This window comes from Dermacentor variabilis, chromosome 6 (assembly GCF_050947875.1).
Source record: "Dermacentor variabilis isolate Ectoservices chromosome 6, ASM5094787v1, whole genome shotgun sequence".
Taxonomy (NCBI): Eukaryota; Metazoa; Arthropoda; class Arachnida; order Ixodida; family Ixodidae; genus Dermacentor; species Dermacentor variabilis.
Window position 1 is genome coordinate 135,464,465 of NC_134573.1, and position 19,499 is coordinate 135,483,963.

A 19,499-nucleotide genomic window follows, 5' to 3' on the forward strand; every position below is an offset into this window, starting at 1 on the left:
CGACGGAAAGCTTTCGAGGGTAAGGCTGTAATCGGCGCCTGTCAGTTGGTTAAGCCAGTGGAAGTGGACGTAGCGAAAGAAGTGAAACGCATATCCCGTCGGCTGCCACTTTCACATCGCATATATACGGGGTGTCCCACGTCACTTTAGCCAAAGTTGTGGGAATGCCACGTAGCTGGACAGAACCAAGGTAATCTTGTCTGCCGTCGCTTGGAGAGACTCAGATTATTTTTTGCGTTCCGCCTAATTACACAGTTTATTTTAATTAATTAACTTATCAACTATATTTAGATGAAACGTGTCAATGAGAAAATTGTAGAGCAGCATGAAAAACTCCCGATACAGCTTTCTGTTGCTCAATACGCGCTACATTAAAGTGTATTTCCGAGCGTGAGAGAAGCCCGCGAATACACGGCGTGTTGGACGACGGTGACCCGCCGTGGTTGCTCAGTGGCTATGGTGTTGAGCTGCTGAGCACGAAGTCGCGAAGTCGAATCCCGGCCACGGCGGCCGCACTTCGATGGGGGCGAAGTGCGAAAACACCCGTGGTACTTAGATTTAGGTGCACGTTAAAGAACCCCAGGTGTTCGAAATTTCCGGAGTCCTCCACTACGGCGTGCCTCATAATCAGAAAGTGGTCTTGGCATGCAAAACCCCATAATTAAATAATTAAATTAACACGCAAAATTGCCACGCGACTGGCCACTCGAAGCACTTTATACGTGTATTCGCGATAACATCAAGCAATAATATCAAGCTCCTTTGACTGCGTGATGAGGCCTGACACAACACGTGGCCGATGAAACGCGGAGACTCAGTGAAAGGCTCCGAATAAATTTCATCTCCACAGTTGGCTTTCAAAGCGCATATACCTAAATCTCTACAAAGCTGATCGATTGAAAATAGCTATAAATGTCAGGCGTGCCCGTGATGATGCATTACTGAGACCGCTCTCTATACATCCGTGTTACACAATAACGATTATCGATAAGGTATCGATACCTTATCGATATCGAATCGCTTATCGATAAGGAACACGTAACCAATAGTTGTGTGCTAGCAATCCATTCCTATACCGACGCGGTAACTCAGTGGATCTAACGTAGCGCTGCTGGGCACGAGAAGTAGTTCTTGTGGGGAAGGAGGAAAGGCTAGCACTAGGGAGTTTTAGAATAGGGGCCCCAATAGTTTGGGGCCCCAAAGAGCTTTGCGGGTGTTAGCGTTGGAGCACGTAGGAGTGAAGAGTTTTAGAATAGGGTTTGACGTTTGCGGATAGCGTCTTGCGCTGACTGCGCCACTACGGCGTCAAAGAAAAACTATTAGAAATAATTAAATAAAATATACCATTTTATGATAGGAACAATAATTTTTACTTGCGTGTATTCGCGTTTAAGTACAATTTAGAGGTTATTCTCTGTAAGCAGCAAACAATTAGTTGCGCTTAGTTTTGAGCAAACCAACTTTACTAGCCTTCACCAGCCAAGCTTAGCCGTGTTAGGCCTACGAGCCATAAAATCCACAATCGAATTCAAAATCAGCGGCGTCTAATGAGTCAATCTTCATAACATACGCTAGTTGAGAGAAAGCAATAACCGCACTCACTTCTCCTAGCTTGCGAACTTCACGCGTTGCCGCGAATCGAACCCAGTTTTGTGGTAGGTTAGAGCCGTCGCTTCGATGGGTGTCGCCATGTATGCCGACGCAAAGCTTTTGGGGCCGCTATTTGGGCTCCCCCTAAATCGGCGAAATAGCGTTCCCAACGCAAAACCCAAACGGAGTTTGCGTCTTACGCATGCGCAGTGGCTTCGACGCTATTTCTTTGGGGCCCCAAAACGTTTGGGGCCCCTATTCTAAAACTCTCTACTATCTTTTGCAACCCATGCGGGAGCACGGCTCAACGCCAGCAGGGTGGGGGCGATGGGATTATGAGGTCGCTGGTTCTATGCCCTAAGCCTTTCCCAACGGAGTTTCTCGTAGCCCTCCTTGCAGCTCGGGTGGTTAAACCCGCCCACTATTAATTTTTAATCCATTCTTAGGCGAACTTAAGGATTTCATGCCACGTCGAGTCGTCGACATCACAGAAAAGCCAGTGTATTCGTTGATTGTAACTGTTTACTTCCATTAACTTAATCTATGTGCTTGCGTTCATCTTTCCGTTCGCAGCATTCATTTGAGATCAGAGACCAACGTAATCACATCTCTTTCGCGTCGACGCCGTGCCATCTAAATATTAGCTGCAAGGTTGTCATAACAATTTAGGATGTGCTACCGCGAGTAGCTATGCGGCTATTCATAAGCCATTTCCTTATTTTCTCCTAATGCAGCTATACGAAGCTGTCGGCAGCGTCTGTCGTCACTGAGTTTGCAAGTGGAATCGTGATCCTTCAAGGCTGGTCAGGAAGTTCACTGTCATTATGATTGGCCGTTAACGATGGTCTCCATTGAGGGTGAGCAGGCATGCCTGAGTCACCCAGCAATGTCCGGACGGGCAATGGGACAATGAGGATCGTGATCATAAAGATGAAACCATACGGTTCAGGTGTCGGAAGACATGACTGACGAAAAAAAAGAAAACGTTGCACCACGAACTTCCTTTGCCTTTTTCACAACTTTACCCGTTTCCGCTGGGGCACTGAGTACGCTGCAGTAGACGGCGCAAACCCAAAATAAGCCGGTAGGCTGAACTGCATAAGGAAAACTTTCTTGGGACATTAGACGTCCCAAGCGATGTTTTTTTTTTATTCGTGTAAGTGAAGCACATCACATACAGGACGAGCCAAAAATAATGATGTGACATTAAAGAAGATGGAACAAAGTTCACTGCATGCTGAAGGAACCGGAAGCGCTAAAGGCGACCGACTGTACAGTAAAAGACTGAGTAATTAAATTCTGGTGTTTTACACGCGTGGGCGACTCCGGGTCAATTTTGACCATCTGGGTTTCTTTAACGTGCGCTTAATGCACGGCACACGGACGTTATTGCATTTCACCCCCATCGAAATCCGGCCACCGCGACAGGGATTCGATCCCGCGCCATCTGACTTAGTAGCTGCAGCGCCATAGCCACTATACCCCACCACGACAGGTCAAGGAATTGTGTCTACTTGTCACATGTCTCTCCTTTATGACTGACATTATTTCCTCATTATAGTCATTTCAATTTATTGTCTTTTTTTATTTCTTTACATGCTCTGACTAAATTGATTGATTCATTGCAGCATACTAACTGAGATCGGTAAAGAGATCGGCCTTCTGGCAAAGAATGAGGTCATTGTCATTCTTCACGTCTCGGCTACCGATTCAAGAAAGGAAAGAAAACTCGAGGTAAGCAGCGTGTATATCAAGGAGAAAAAGAAACCGGTGTTTCGGTACGGAAGGCAATGAAGTGGTGACTCAGGCGGGACACGGCGGTACACGTATTGCCCCCGAAGCCTCACAACAACTCGAAATTCCCGACCCTGCGGGCGTTCGCCTTTCCGAACGGCGACCATGAGATTAAAGAGGAAGGCTTCCGGACTCGATGATCTTTTCCCACAAAAGAAACCACCGCTTAGAACGCAAAAAAAAAAAAAATGAGAGAACTATAAGCAGGTTAGTCTCTTACCCTCACTATATAGAGTGGGCTGCCCTTACCTTAGCCGGACGCTTCGAGCCGGCAAGTCGTGACGCCTTCCGTGCGCGTCACGTCCCGAGTGAACTAGCCCCCTGTCATTAGTGTGAGCCAGAAGCACGAAAACTTCAGATTCTTTCTTTCTTTCTTTCTTTCTTTCTTTCTTTCTTTCTTTCTTTCTTTCTTTCTTTCTTTGTCACGAGATAACAAAAGAATCGCGCGATTACCGCCAAGAAAGTTCCGGCTATTAATCTCAGCCCTTGAAACAGGACGCATCTCCGACGCGAACTATCGCGTCGAAACCAACGAGATTCCCTTGTTTTCTTTCGTCCAACAAGCGTATCGAGTAAAGGCTGTAGAGTGTGCGCGCCGAGATTTCTTTTTCTCCCTTTGTTTTTCTTTCGTCAAACAAACTTAGTAGAAGCCGGACAGCATGTACTGCTCTCGAAGCTCCACTGACGTCATATACCGCGCCGGTCGTTGCGTGCGTCGTCATAAACAATGGCATTGTTTCGTTTTGCGGCCCCAATCAAGGTGACGCGCTGCGTGACGACGTCGGGTTGGGAAACGTGAATAACGAGCTCTGCGCGCGATGCTCTCGACGGTGTCAGGGTCGTGCTTCTAAATACCCTATGCCAATGTGCTTTCCATCTACGCTCGTAAGTTCCACGTTGACTCCTCCAGAGCACGCACAACGTCGATAAGAAAAGACGCGGACGGGAGCCGATCTAGCGCTTTCGTGAGAGCCTTGACGCCATCGAGAATACGATATGGGTCAGTTCCATATCAGCTGCAGGGCAGAGTCCACCTTTCCGATCAGATAAACCACATACCGACTCGTTGTTGAAGGAGTCTCGCCCGGCTGGTAGGTAAGACGGGAGATACGTCCGGCATCTCTGGGACTGTTGAGTGGCAGCCGCAAGATTCCTCCATGGCGGATTTGGTGTTGATGCTTGGGCTCCTTGACATAATTATGCAATCATACCAGTTCCGAAGCTCTGATTCAGAATTCGGTAAAGTTCTAGATAATTTTGTGGGAAGGGTTAATCGACTAAGCGCCAACAGTCACCGACGAAATGAGACGCGTCATCATCCATCTATCGCCTGCAAAAGAGTGACCGAAGTGACTAAACAGGCTGAGAAAGTTAATATATATATATATATATATATATGTATAAAGGCGGTGATTGTAAATGCTGCACTTCGGTTGTGCTTCTGTACAGCGATTGCCCTTATTTCGTTGTTTTGGAAAACGCTATTTTATGGACTGTCATGTGTTCTCCATAGGGAACGAAACACGCAGCAGACAACCGCACGTTGATTCGAAACGTGTGGGGTGGTCTGCCAGGAGTGTCACAACCTGCATGATTGAAGGGCTGTGTCAGCGGCTTACCCAGGCTATAGTCTATAAAGCCGCCCAGCCCGAGCAACAGCGAACTGTCTGCACGACCAAGACTCCATTGAGAAAAATCATCTGCTCCGTTCTGGGCACTCCTGACAGGTCACGAGGAGGAGAGGGAGATGGAACTGGCTGCTAACGGTGCTCGCGCCCTTTCCTTACCGGCTGCATTTTTATCATCAGTTCAGACGAAAAACAAGAGTACGCCAACGGTCATCAAGTGCACGTTTACACAGCTGTGGCCTCGTGGCCTGGGCAACGCCACACGTACATTATGACGATGGCGCAGCAGATGTTCGAGGGAATATATGGACATGCGGATTTTATACTTCTTTCTTTCTTTCCTTTCTTTCTTTTGCAGTGCAGCGTTCCTTTTTGATCTAGTACTACTTGCTGTTGGGCTGATTTGCGCATGTCGAACAATTACGAATTCAGCCCCGAAAACATGATCGCAGAGATGGCAAAAGAAGGCTCTGCCTTTATTTCCTCCCCTACCTGCGATCGTGCTTTTGGCGCTAAATTCAATATTCTTCCTTTTTGACAGCGACAAATTCTTACATGACTTAACCAGTTCCGAAAAGGAAGTTTAATGTAAGTACACATATTACGTTCGAGCCAAACGGTCACGCTGTTAGCGTTTGCGTGTTGTTTCCAATGCTTGTGTACTATTTAGGAGTATACATAATGCTTTCTCCGTGACGCAAACTATATCAAACAACTTCCACCAATGAATGGCCCTTCGGCTTTTTAACTCGCGAAGAGGCGCCACTGCTCCGAAACGCAAATTAACGTTCTTACAGCCATTTCCAGAAACTTCAATTATAATGCAACTCTCATGACTTGTGTCAGAAAAGGCAGAGTTTCATCTTTGTGAACATGTAACTGGCCGACTGACGCCATTGTCTCAGCTGCACGGGGGACACTCATGCTGTCCTCTGACTTTTGTGTGTTGATTTTTGAACTTTTTTTCCCCCTTCTGACAGTCCTCTTTCGCCCCTCTTCAGACCGAAACCTTCTGATTCATCCCACGGTTGATGTCAACGGTAAGCTCAAAGAGAAGGCTTTCTTTTTTTCTGTCCGATACCCCTGTGGCAATCGGTAGGGCACATTGTTTTTATTCGTCTTAAACAACGTGTCACGCAGTCACACACACACTGCCTTTCCTTTCCTATAAAAGTTTCCACATTGATGTTACATGTTCGCACTGGTCTGTAAAATTAGGGAGGCTTAATTTAATGAGAAGCCGGAGATGCCATAGCTTGTATAATGCACTGTCATGCTACTCCCATGTGCTGAGTGGAAAAGACATCCTACGCGTACACAATGGTCACACGAACACGCAGACGTCACATATACCAAGCCATACACCCACCGTGTTACCCTTCCAGCACCCTCCCCCCCCCCACACACACACAAACAAACACTAAAGCTATTATTCACAAAGTTCAGTAAGACATGCAGCTCTAAATCATAATGTATACAAGCGCCTTCTCCACGGGCCGAGAATGTACCGCGGCTCCACACTCGCGAGTCGTGGTGCAAGTTCAGCGCTGCCTTCCGAGTTTGTCTGTCTGACAAGTACGAGGACTTCAATTTGACAAACCAAGAGACCGCGGCACTTAGAGCTCCTGGACAAATGTCACGAGCGTGAGGAACGCGCCCTCCCGTCAACACGCGCCCTCTTAGAGCTGTAGCGGCTGTCTCACGAAATGAAGTCAGTGGTGACGCGCGGCAATGCGCACGCACATCCTACAAGGCCATTTCGTTCAGACAAGTCCGAGCTGCAACACGCCTGTGGAACCACAACGCTACTCGGAGGCTTCTCCACCGCGGCACGGTGAGGACGTTCCAAATATATTGGCTTGGATGGAATTCTGCGTAGACGAAAATGTATTACGCCGAAAGCGCGCAACCTCAAGGAAAAGTACACCAGCCGTTGCGATGTCTCTATCTACACATGCATACCGACTACACACGAACTTTTGCCGCTGCGTGGTCATATTTTCCTCAGCGCGAGTAAATATATAGCGCCCGTGGAACATTCTTATAGCCGTGCTATAGAAAGCCTATATGTATTTACACACCAGCAACGCTTCGATGTCGTGCTTTCCGGATATATTTGTCTTCATTTTGTCATTGGTATAGTGAATGGTGTAATTACTGAATAAACATGACGTTGTTATGGACGCGTCTATGATGACACGCGAGCTGTTCACAAGCACCGTACACTACAACGAAAAGACGCTGTTTGCAATGCTTACCTCTACGTATCTGGGAAAGTACAAGTTCTTGTACACACCTGATGAAATACAATGCTAAATTTCATAAGGGTGTTTTAATGAGACATCATTAAGCAAGAGCACCTGAGTAAAAGGAAAGCGTTGCTACGCGCCTCGCTTACTATAGATAAGTCTCCGATTACATTCTGTCCGCTTATTTCCTTTCTTCGCGCGTCTTTTTTGGGAGGCCCTATCAAATTCCAAGATAAACTTTCACACGGGTGCATACAATGAAAATTAAAGGGTCCCTAAACAGAAAAAAAAACATTAACCTTGACGATTATCCACGTCATACGAAGCATTTCTGAAAGGTATAGTCGGCGCAAACGTTTGCGAAGAGGGGCGAGGGTAGTATGACTGCGATGGTGTGACGATCACGGGATGACGAAGCTATAGAGTGACCGCGACGGTGTGACCGCGATGGTATGACGACGACGTGCGACGACGACGACGTCATGATCATGATATAACGACGCTGGAATGACGACGATGGTATGACGACAATGACGGCGTGATAACAACTTAGTGCCGACGCTGGAGTGACGGCGATGGGATGATGGTGCCAAAATGATTGCAGTGATACGAAGACGATGGCGTGTCGACGACAGCACGACGACAAAAGTGTAATCGCAAAGACGGCGCGAGGACAAAGGTACGACGACAATGGGTGGACGACAGTGCAATCGATACGACAAAAACTACGGCGATGGAACAGCCACGACGGCGACTTTGTGATGACGATGCGACGTCGACAATGGCATGACGATGATCGAACGATTACAGTGGTGCGACGACGACGGCTCGAAGACGACGTGATGATGATGGCGATGTGACAACGCGGTGTGAGACGGTCGCAATGTCGTGAAGGCGATGAAATGACGACGACGGAATGATGGCGACAGCATGACAAAACGACGGCATATGTTGGTCTTCTCGGAGCTGCTCTCGCGTGAGTCACCTGTCACAGCACGGGACGCCTTTAATTCGCGCTGTACTCGGTGCCTGCGCTATGTCCGGCGGCTTTTCCAACAGCGCTACTACCTTCGGGATCGGCCAACATTTTTTTTTTTCGGAGACAAAATTGGCGCGTCCTTGCGCGTGGCCTTCCTCTGACCTTGGCTCCCCATAGGCAAAGAAGTGCTTCGCACTTAAAAAATGAACTCGCTTGTTAGTAAATTACCGTTCCACGATACCGAAAAAGCAAGAAAAGCAACTCTTACCGCGGGAAAGCGCTTGGTAAGTCAGAAAAGACGCAAACCCGACAGACAGGTGGCGACGCCACCATAAAATTCCCGCACCAGATTGCCGTGACGTCATGGATTTTGACGCGTCGTCTGCTCGAGACCAGGTAAGTTACTGTCGGTAATTAATGTCAGTATTGAACTACATAGCATCTTAAAAGAGCCAGGGAACGAACTTATGAAGTTTGAAGAAAGTTTATACTGAACCATATATCGGCAGAATGGCGTTGTGGTTCAGTACGGGCCCTGGAGTTCCAACGCGAAGTTCAAACAACGAAGCTTTCACCGTCATTTTCTTTCTCTGCTATAATCAACCTCATTACCACGGAATCGGCGCAAACAGAATTCTTCCAGGGTACTTTATCAATCTACACTGATTCAGTGTTTAGCGTTCGTGCACGTGCCTGTGAAACACGAGAGAAGAGGGAACACTTTTGTAGAGCACCTACTCAGGTGCTATACATATTACTGCGTAACTAACTGCAAAAAAAGAAAACCTTATTTTGGATCCGACCTGCTGGTACGATCTGTTGGGAACTCGGCGCTGACGCCCGTGGTTGTACCTGGGTCGCAAGCCCCAAGGGTAGCGTTGGCCTGGCGGCCTGGGGTACAACTGCAAGCATCCGAAGGTCCCGGCAAAGCATGAGTCGACAGGTAACAACGAAACAACTTGTTTATTTTAACATCGCAAAGAGTTGGCGGTCAGGTTTGACCGAAGTAGAGAGACGGGAGAGCACTTCACTCAACAGAAGAAATCGGAGCCCTCCTCTGGCGTCCGGGGGCAGCTGTTTTTATACTCTCGCAGTTGAGGGCAAGAAGGAACCCCTCAAAAGACGAGCACGTGAATGTACAATGGGCTAATGGTGACGCACACTGTCGTAGCGATGCCGTAGCACCATGTCGTGGCGCTGCGCACGATCTCGTAGCACCTGGTCGTGGCGCTGCGCAGCACACTGTCGTGGCGCTGCCGGTCGGACACAATGACTGTAACGAGAAGATGGTCCCTGCTTTGGCTTCGCCTGTTTCGGGCACAATGACTGGAACGAGATCCCTGCTTTGGCATCGCCTGTTTCGGGCCCAATAACTGGAATGAGATCCCTGCTTTGGCATCGCCTGTTTCGGGCACAATGACTGGAACGAAATCCCTAGGCGGTCGCATCGCCGCAGACGCGCCTGGAAACACCTGGCGATGAGTGTTGCGGTGACGACGATCGGGCCAAAATGTCCGCCGCCCCGCCGCCGTCGCGCCGGCAAAACCACGTGTCGCAGGCGAAACGCAACAGACCGCCCCGCCGGGGAAAGGAGATCCCGATGGACAGGGGACTGCATCCGCTGTCCGGAGGGATGTCGCTCGATGATGCTCATAACCGAAGTCGGGCGTCCCTTGACGTTTCTTGAGCGCAGCGTACAGAGAAGGCCTCGTTCTCTCGTTCAGGTTCGCACGGGACACTGCAAAGTGACTTCGGGAGAGTTCACATTTTTGTTCTCGTTCCCGGCAAGCGTTAGAACTACGCTGAAAACTCAACCGCTCAGTCAGCAAGCACGGCACAACCCTCACTAAGCCCTGCCAGGCTCTTTCCCCTTTTTATACCACTGCCTAGTTCCTTACAGTAGTCTAGCATCACTCAGAACGCGTCCACAAATTGAAAAATTGCACTAGAAAGCATATCATCACTTTGAAACACTAAACAAAAGCAATATGTTAAAAAAAATCCTGCCTCAGGAAGAAAAACATCAGTAACAAACAATTTTGAGGCTGATTCCTACGTTAGGGGCTTCGACTTAAGCCATCGGCGTTACCGTTGAGACTCCCCTTTTTGTAACGCACCTCAAAGGAATATTGTTGTAAAGCGAGGCTCCAGCGCAGGAGGCGGCCATTTTTGGGAGAGATGGTCTGCAGCCATTGGAGAGGGCAGTGATCTGTCTCAATGATAAACCTCGAGCCGGCTAGATAGCATGACAATTTCTGAACGGCCCACACGAGACATGCACACTCTTTCTCGGTGGCGCTATACGCCTGCTCACGACTGGTCAGCTTACGACTAGCATACAGGACGGGGTGTTCTACTTCTCCATTTTCCCGTTGGCACAGTACAACGCCCATGCCTCGCTCACTAGCATCGCACTGAACAATGAACCCTTTTGTATAGTCTGGCGATCGTAGCACAGGCTGGCTTGTTAGGGCACTCTTTAGGGCGCTAAAAGCTCTGTCCTTTGTCTCGTCCCAGACGACTGTTTGAGGCTCTGTCTTTCTTAGAGCATCCGTCAGGGGAGCCGCGATATCAGAGTACCTAGGGATGTACCTCTGATAGTAGCCGGCGACACCTAAGAACGACCGAATATCGGTCTTTGTGCGCGGTTGCGGAAAGTCTCGCACAGCGGCCACTTTTATTTCAGAGGGGCGGCGACGACCCTGACCAATCACGTGACCGAGGTAGACAACCTCGGCCTGTGCTAACTGGCACTTAGGAGCCTTTACTGTCAAGCCTGCTTCGCGCAGGCGGGTTAGCACTGCCCGCAAGTGTGTCATATGCTCAGACCAGGATGCGGAGAATATCGCTACGTCGTCTAGATACGGTAAAGCGAATTCTTGCTGTCCCCGCAACACTTTATCCATGAGACTTGAAAAACAGTATGGCGCGTTCTTCAAACCAAAACTCAACACTTTAGGACGGAATGTTCCCATTGGTGAAATGAACGCCGCATACCTACTAGCCTCTTCTGTAAGTGGAACCTGCCAATAACCCCTGACAAGATCTAGGGTGGAAATAAACTGAGCGCTACTAACTTTCTCAAGGCGCTCCTCGATGTTAGGGATCGGATAAATTTGATCCTTAGTGATGGAATTAAGCCTGCGGTAGTCGACGCAAGGACGAGGTTCCTTGCCCGGTACCTCAACTAAAATCAAAGGGGAGGTATAATCACTCTCACCTGCCTCAATAACACCGAGCTGTAGCATTTTCTTTACCTCAGCCTCCATAATATCGCTCTGGCGGGGTGACACCCGATACGCCTTGGATCGTACTGGCTCTGTGGAGGTAAGTTCTATATCATGAGTAAGTACAGAAGTCCTACCAGGCCTCTCAGAGAACAGACCTTGAAACTCTTGTAATAGCTGGTGTAGTTCGGTTTTCTGCTCAGGCGACAGCGGTGCTTTACTGATAAGGTCACTAATGACTTGACCGGTGTCTTCCCTGTTCGTCACTGAGCCTAGTCCCGGAAGCTCGACCGGAAGCTCTTCAGGAACGTTTACCATCATGCACACCACTGCTTCCCTTTGTCTATAAGGTTTGAGCAGATTACAGTGGTAAACTTGCTGTGCTTTCCGCTTTCCTGGCAGACTTACCACGTAGTTAACGTCCGACAGTTTCTGAACAATTCGCGCTGGGCCCTCCCACTGCACGTCTAGTTTGTTGTTTAGCGATGTGCGCAATATCATGACCTCATCGCCAACCTCAAAACGACGGGCCCTGGCTGTCCGATCATAATAAACCTTGGCCCTCTGCTGGGCCTTTGTCATTGCTTCACCTGACAACTCCTGTGCCCTTCTTAAGCGTTCGAGGAGCTTAAGCACGTACTCCACCACGACTGGGTCGTCGCCCCTACCTTCCCATGATTCTCGAAGCATGCGAAGCGGAGATCGAAGCGAGCGACCGTACACCAGTTCAGCTGGCGAAAACCCCGTAGCCGCATGCGGCGCGGTCCTTAAAGCAAACATCACCCCAGGCAGACACAGCTCCCAGTCAGTTTGATGTTCAAAACACAAGGCTCTCAACACGCGCTTCATGACGGAGTGGAGCTTCTCAACGGAATTCGACTGTGGGTGGTACACTGAGCTGTGTAGCAGCTTTACCCCACACCTTTCGAGAAAAGTTGTCGTCAAAGCGCTAGTAAACACTGTGCCCTGATCTGATTGGATTTCCGCAGGAAAACCAACTCGCGCAAATATGGACAGTAGTGCATTAACTATCTCAACTGAGCTGAGTTCTTTAAGCGGCACTGCTTCAGGGAACTTTGTCGCTGGGCAGATCACAGTCAAAATGTGTCTGTACCCCGTGGCTGTTACCGGCAGAGGTCCCACTGTATCAATAACGAGCCGTCTAAAAGGCTCCGTAATGATAGGTACCAATTTCAACGGCGCCCTCGATTTGTCCCCTGGTTTGCCCACTCGCTGACAAGTGTCACATGTCCTCACGAAATGGTCTGCGTCCCGAAAACACCCTGGCCAATAGTACTCTTGCAAGAGACGGTCCTTAGTTTTCTTAACTCCTAGGTGTCCGGACCACGAACCCCCATGTGACAAGCGCAACAGATCCTGACGATAGCATTGAGGCACGACCAGCTGATCGAACTCCACTCCTCTGCGGTCTAGATACTTCCGGTACAGGACTCCACCTCTTTCCACAAAACGCGCAGTTTTCCTGGCGATACCTTCTTTGACATTGCAGCGCACGTTTTCCAGGCTGCCATCCTTTTTTTGCTCGGCTATCAAAGCCGACCGGCTGACTTTTAGCAACCTATCAAGTCCGTCTGACGTAGGCGCGATGAGCAAATCAGTAGATAGCTCTTCTAACTTTCCCGCGTCGGGATTTTCCTCTCCAGTATCTGGCGCCTTCAACGCTACAGACTCAATTTTATTCTGTTCGGGCGTGCTCTGAATATCAGCTTGCTGCGCCTCTGACCCTTTTTCGTTGTTTGATAACGTCGGCCCCGCAACTACCGCCTTTGCAGCGAGCTCCCGAACCTTCGATCTGGTTAAGGCCTGAACACTAGCTTCACCAAACAAAAGCCCCTTCTCGCGCAGGAGGTGATCGGACCTGTTTGAAAATAGGTACGGGTACTGGGGTGGCAGCATAGATGACACTGCCGCCTCTGTCTCAAGCGCTCCGAAAGGTCCTTCAATAAGCACCTTTGCTACTGGCAGACACACGCTATGAGCTTCCACGGCTTGCTTGATCCACGCGCACTCGCCCGTGAACATATGGGGTTCTACGTAGGAGGGGTGAACTACATCCATCGTAGCTGCGGAATCGCGAAGCACTCGGCACTCTTTCCCGTTCACGAGGAGGTCTCGCATGTAAGGCTCGAGAAGCTTCATGTTCTCGTCCGTGCTGCCTATTGAAAAAAACACAACTTTTGGTGTTGTTTCCGGACACTGCGCCGAAAAGTGACCCGGCTTCTGGCACGTATAACAAACGCCCGCTCGCCTCATCTCGAACCGCTTTCTGCGTTCGGCTTCGGCTGCCGTCTCTTTACGTTTGGTCGGATTGCTTTCACTCGCATCCTCACTACGCGTGTCCCCCTTAAATCTCATGGGTGTGAACTTCGGCCTCTCAAACTTCGAGCCAAATTCACCCTTTTGACCGTCCTTAGCTCCGCGAGCTCGACGCGTCACAAACTCCTCGGCTAGCTCAGCGGCTCTAGCCACCGTACTCACGTCTGGCCTATCCAAGACCCAGTATCGCACGTTCTCCGGTAACCGACTATAAAACTGTTCTAGCCCGAAACACTGCAGAACTTTATCGTGGTCACCAAACGCTTTCTCTTCTTTGAGCCACTCCTGCATGTTCGACATAAGCCTATACGCAAACTCTGTATATGACTCACTTCTGCCTTTCTCATTTTCCCGAAACTTCCGACGGAACGCCTCCGCAGACAGCCGGTACTTTTTTAGAAGACTCGATTTCACTGTGTCGAAATCCTCTGCCTCCTCTCTATCCAAGCGAGCGACTACGTCGGCCGCCTCGCCGGGTAACAAAGTGAGCAAGCGCTGTGGCCACGTTTCCCGAGAGAACCCCTGCTTCTCGCACGTTCGCTCAAAGTTAACCAGGAACAAACCAATGTCCTCTCCAAGCTTAAACGGCCGCATCAGGTCAGTCATTTTGAACAATACGCGTTCTCCTGCACCGTGTGCCTGACTTCCATTACGAGCGCGTTCCATCTCTACCTCAAGACGCTTCATTTCCAAAGCGTGTTGACGGTCACGCTCTTGTTGCTCTCGCTCTTTCTGTTCTTTAAGTTCGCGCTCCTGTTTCTCTTTTTGCTCTTTAAGTTCGCGCTCCTGTTTCTCTTTTTGCTCTTTAAGTTCGCGCTCCTGTCTTTTTGACCTCTCCTCAATAGTCTCAAGGCATTCCGACAGCTCGTCATCCTCAGCCTCTAACTCAAGAATAGCCTTTAGCAGTTCTGGTTTTCTTAGTTTGTCTGAGACATCCAGACCCAACTCTCTTGCAAGCTCCAACAATTTCGGTTTGCGCAACGACTTCAAATCCATGGCTGCTCTGAATGCTGCTTTTTCTACTGCTTACTATTGTCTTGCCGCAAACTAACCCGGCAGCAACGACAACCACAATTACCAGCTCTGTTTCTGACACTAACAAAAAGCCTGGCAAAGCTCAGTAGAAGAAAGTCCCGCACTCACCAAACCTCGCAGGCAGGAATTCCGCGCAGTCGTTCCGCTGCAGGCAACCAGTCGTCACACAGGGCTCGTTGCACTGCTCCCGGATCGTCGTTGAGCTGCTCAGCATACTGTCAACTGCATCGCTTTGCCGCTGGCCTCCGTTGTCGCTGTCTCACCGCTGGCAGACAGATGTTTGAAGTCGTAGGCGATCCCACCGCTGCCACCAGATATTTTGGATCCGACCTGCTGGTACGATCTGTTGGGAACTCGGCGCTGACGCCCGTGGTTGTACCTGGGTCGCAAGCCCCAAGGGTAGCGTTGGCCTGGCGGCCTGGGGTACAACTGCAAGCATCCGAAGGTCCCGGCAAAGCATGAGTCGACAGGTAACAACGAAACAACTTGTTTATTTTAACATCGCAAAGAGTTGGCGGTCAGGTTTGACCGAAGTAGAGAGACGGGAGAGCACTTCACTCAACAGAAGAAATCGGAGCCCTCCTCTGGCGTCCGGGGGCAGCTGTTTTTATACTCTCGCAGTTGAGGGCAAGAAGGAACCCCTCAAAAGACGAGCACGTGAATGTACAATGGGCTAATGGTGACGCACACTGTCGTAGCGATGCCGTAGCACCATGTCGTGGCGCTGCGCACGATCTCGTAGCACCTGGTCGTGGCGCTGCGCAGCACACTGTCGTGGCGCTGCCGGTCGGACACAATGACTGTAACGAGAAGATGGTCCCTGCTTTGGCTTCGCCTGTTTCGGGCACAATGACTGGAACGAGATCCCTGCTTTGGCATCGCCTGTTTCGGGCCCAATAACTGGAATGAGATCCCTGCTTTGGCATCGCCTGTTTCGGGCACAATGACTGGAACGAAATCCCTAGGCGGTCGCATCGCCGCAGACGCGCCTGGAAACACCTGGCGATGAGTGTTGCGGTGACGACGATCGGGCCAAAATGTCCGCCGCCCCGCCGCCGTCGCGCCGGCAAAACCACGTGTCGCAGGCGAAACGCAACAACCTGAATGATCGATCCCCTCTACGATCGATAGCACTCAGTCGTGCCATTCAACCTGAGCATTTAAACCGATGCTGCCCGGGCCCATAGTGAAGAAAGTAGCCCCTTGATGTGCGAACGCCGAAACTTCCATTGATCTCAAAGACCACTACAAAAATCATTAGGCAACGTGTGCCACTCGAACGTACATACTTTCACCGAAACTCTTCACTGCGATTTACAATGTAAGCACGACTTTGCTTTTTTTTTTCTTTTTCTCGCGCGGTGGCTATGACACATAAGGCTAAACTTTCGCTTTCCAGAGTGAAGCTTTGCTTCGAGCGCGCACGGCGCTTGCTGCTTTGGCTGCAACCACATCGCGCAACGAGAGATGGCCGAGCTTCGGGGCATTGTTTCGAGAGAGACACGTGGTGTTGCCGTGAGAGCGAGCCGATTGTTCCCGTTGTCGGAGGTGATGTGACAGGCAAGGCGCGCAGTAACCCACGCGAGCTGCAGTAGCGTCGGAAGCTGTATAGTAGAGCAAAATAAAGTCATCGCTGCGGGCGAGCCCACGCCCCTCTTTCTGCGTCACGTTCACGGCCTGCCACTGTACGCCGTGTATTTCGAGTATTCGTTCGGGCTTTTCTACAGTATATTTTATCCATGACATGACCGGGGTAGTTGGAGAAGTATGGCAGAGGCCTTTACCCTGCAGTGGGCGTAACGAGGCTGATGATGATGATCATTATTATTATGATGATATCTATAACCGCGTGGCGTCGGAAAGTGACGGACAAAAGGTTGTGAGCAGTTTAACGCTTGTTGGTCCGCCATGTTTTGAAGGTTTCTAAACGTACCGCCATTTGCAGGTCAACTTCTCTCCTCCTCCTCTCGTGCGCTACAAAAATCTTCGTGATAGAAACGGTCTGCCAACGGAAAAGGTAACCGCACTCCCGTTACAGGGATTTCGAGACATGTCTATTTCTTCATGGGACGTCGTAATAGGCGTTCGGCACTCGGGAGGGTGCTGTTCACTGGCTTCGTCAAGATGAGAATTGCCTCCGCAGTGTCATTCGGTACCGTTAGAGGATTGACGTTGTGTCGCAACTGACGTGGACGGCCAAAGATGTGACGCGGTCAGCAGGCAACCTTTAAAGGAAAGATGACGTCTCAACGAGGAACAAAAGTACGTATAAGCAAGATGTGCGTGGTGATATTTAATACCCCGCAAAATGTGGCAACATATGCTCGTATTTTACCATTCTGTCTTGAATGGATGTAAACGAGACTACGTACGCTTATGTTATTCGATTTGCTTTCTTATTATGTACGCGTATGTGTCGCACATAATGTGAGCTGTAGGAGCAGCGTTTCTTATTTTTAAACTTCCTGACGCAAGCTGTGACAGTCACAAGATGGAGCAGCTGTTTTCTGTACGCGCACAATGGTCAATTCTGCCGGACTATAATATAGATGCTAAACAGCCCATTGCTACGGAACGTGAACCAAACTGCATACGAAGTCTGGAAAACTGCATCATGAAAGTGAACACGCTTTTTACCCGCTTAGACTACATATTCCCGCTTAGATTGCACATTTAGAATCCACAGGTGCTTCACTGATGTATGGCCTGGCTAGCGTCTACTCATCCAGTGCAGATTGTAGCGGCCGGGTTCCACCGCAGCAAACCGCGCTTCGCGGGAAAAACGTCGTTAGATAAGAGCAAAATATCGAGCTAAGCTGGCGCGTTGCACGTATAGGGAGTGGCGCGCGACATTGTTTTCTCGCGTTAATGTCGCTCCTGTTAACTGTGCGCAGCTACGGTAAGGCCTTCGTAACTGATGCAAACGCTTCCAACGTGTATGGCAATTCAGCACGATTAATTCAGTGGAGCCCGCAACACCGGACATCACAGAGCGCAGACACCTGTTGTGCTGACTAAAGCGGCGCGGCAACTGCTGTTGCCGCGGCGTGGATTGCCCATATATAGCGTACTGCAACGATACAAGCTGACAAGAGAGCGAGAGAAGGTATTCCTGTTGTTTCCCGCTATTGCGAAAACAGCAGTAGTCAGCGGACCAAAAGTACCACACGTTGAATGCGTGTCCACCGACAGTAGACCGGCAACGCAGCAGCGGCAAGATAAGGAGAAAAAACGCGAACACGAAAAAAAGGACGAGCCAACAAGGCGTGTCGCCGAAAAGCCACACCGGCTTCTCCGCAACTGTCTGCGTTCGCTGCGCGCGCAGGGCGACCCACCTGGCGTGGAATGCGCTCACTCTCCGTCGATGTCGCCGGCAAGAGGGTAGATGTCACGGTCGGTCGCTGCTACCGCGGGACAACCACCAGATCGCGCACGCACACACACAAAACACTCGAAGAGGCAGGGAGACACTTCACGGAGACCGCGCCATCGCGGCACAATGCGGCTGCACACCGATCTCGAAGAGTGCCCAGGTTCACACCGATCGCACGGTGGGTAGAAAAATCAAACAACTGAAAAGGAAGCGTCGAAACACAACAGGACGACGCTTCGGAAGCAGACGCCCCCGCTCAGCCCAATCGCCCAGTACCCTGCTCGAGTTTCTTGGCGCTTGTCTGACGGTTAGGTAAGGGCTTTTTTGCGTTGGTTACGGCGCTCCAAACCCGTCGAATAGAGGGCTGTGACTCTTGCTGCCTCGTCGTGGCTAAACGGATGTTGCCGTAATCGCGGCGTCCGTGTCGGCGGCGAGGCGCGACGCGCTACGACGTCGGAAATCACGTGGCTACCGCTCTTTGGGACCGTCGTAGACGGCTGCTCGCTCAGCCTTCTCAGCTCCGAGACGCGTGCTGCTGCAGCCGAGCGACGGCTCCTTCGTGTGCCTTGGCGTGCGCCGGAATGTGGGCGGATCTTGCTCTCTCTCTCTCTCCTTGTTGGAAGAAAACTCGTCGAGCAGGAGGGAGGGGGGGGGGCGAGCGAGGGAGGGAGCCAACTTGTTCCTCTTCCCCTCGGCAAAGACAGCGCAGCGTCCCGTTTGCAGATGCCGCGCGAAGAGATCCCTAGCGAGGCACGGCTTCGGAGTCGATGGCTCTCGCATTCGCGCGCTGGTCGAAGCGTGAAAACGCAAGAACCAGGAAATTGTTGACAGTCGGCCATTTGGACATGGCAGGCTGCATACGCGCTTCTCTCTCTCTCTCTCTCTCTCTCTCTCTCTCTCTCTCTCTCTATTTTCTCCTACAGAATCATAATTGACAATTAACAGCTCTCAATGGGGACAGCCTTGGTTGGAACTGGGCTCTCTCTACGAACAGCTTTAGGTGATATCACACTGAGTGCTCGTTGGGGTGCCTTTCAATTCTGCGAGGTATCGCTCTGAGCTGTGTTTAGGGAATAGATGCGTTGCAAGCGTAGGTAACGGTGCAAGATAGAGATATAGAGGTTTTAAGCACGAAAGCACGGATAAAAAAATTATGAATAAAGCAAATATCGAGATCAGATCGGCTGAATACTAGGCGGCGATAGATGCAGGAAAACCCGCCGCGGTGGCTTAGCGGCTATGGTCTTTCGCAGCTAAGCACGAGGTCGCGGGATCGAATCATCCAGA

General features: G+C 50.3%; 1 protein-coding gene across 4 annotated transcripts in view; it reads right to left on the reverse strand.

Annotated features, from left to right (window-relative positions):
* LOC142585268 (hepatocyte growth factor receptor-like) overlaps nt 1–18,801 on the reverse strand; it is a 67,431-nt gene extending 48,630 nt beyond the window's left edge. For 3 of the 4 annotated variants that reach the window (XM_075695892.1, XM_075695890.1, XM_075695889.1), the window contains exon 1: nt 18,175–18,801. The gene's annotated coding sequence lies outside the window, so the exon portion shown is untranslated. The remainder of the gene's footprint in view (nt 1–18,174) is intronic. The other variant, XM_075695891.1, reaches the window with a different exon arrangement.
* Between the last annotated feature and the right edge of the window lie 698 nt (nt 18,802–19,499).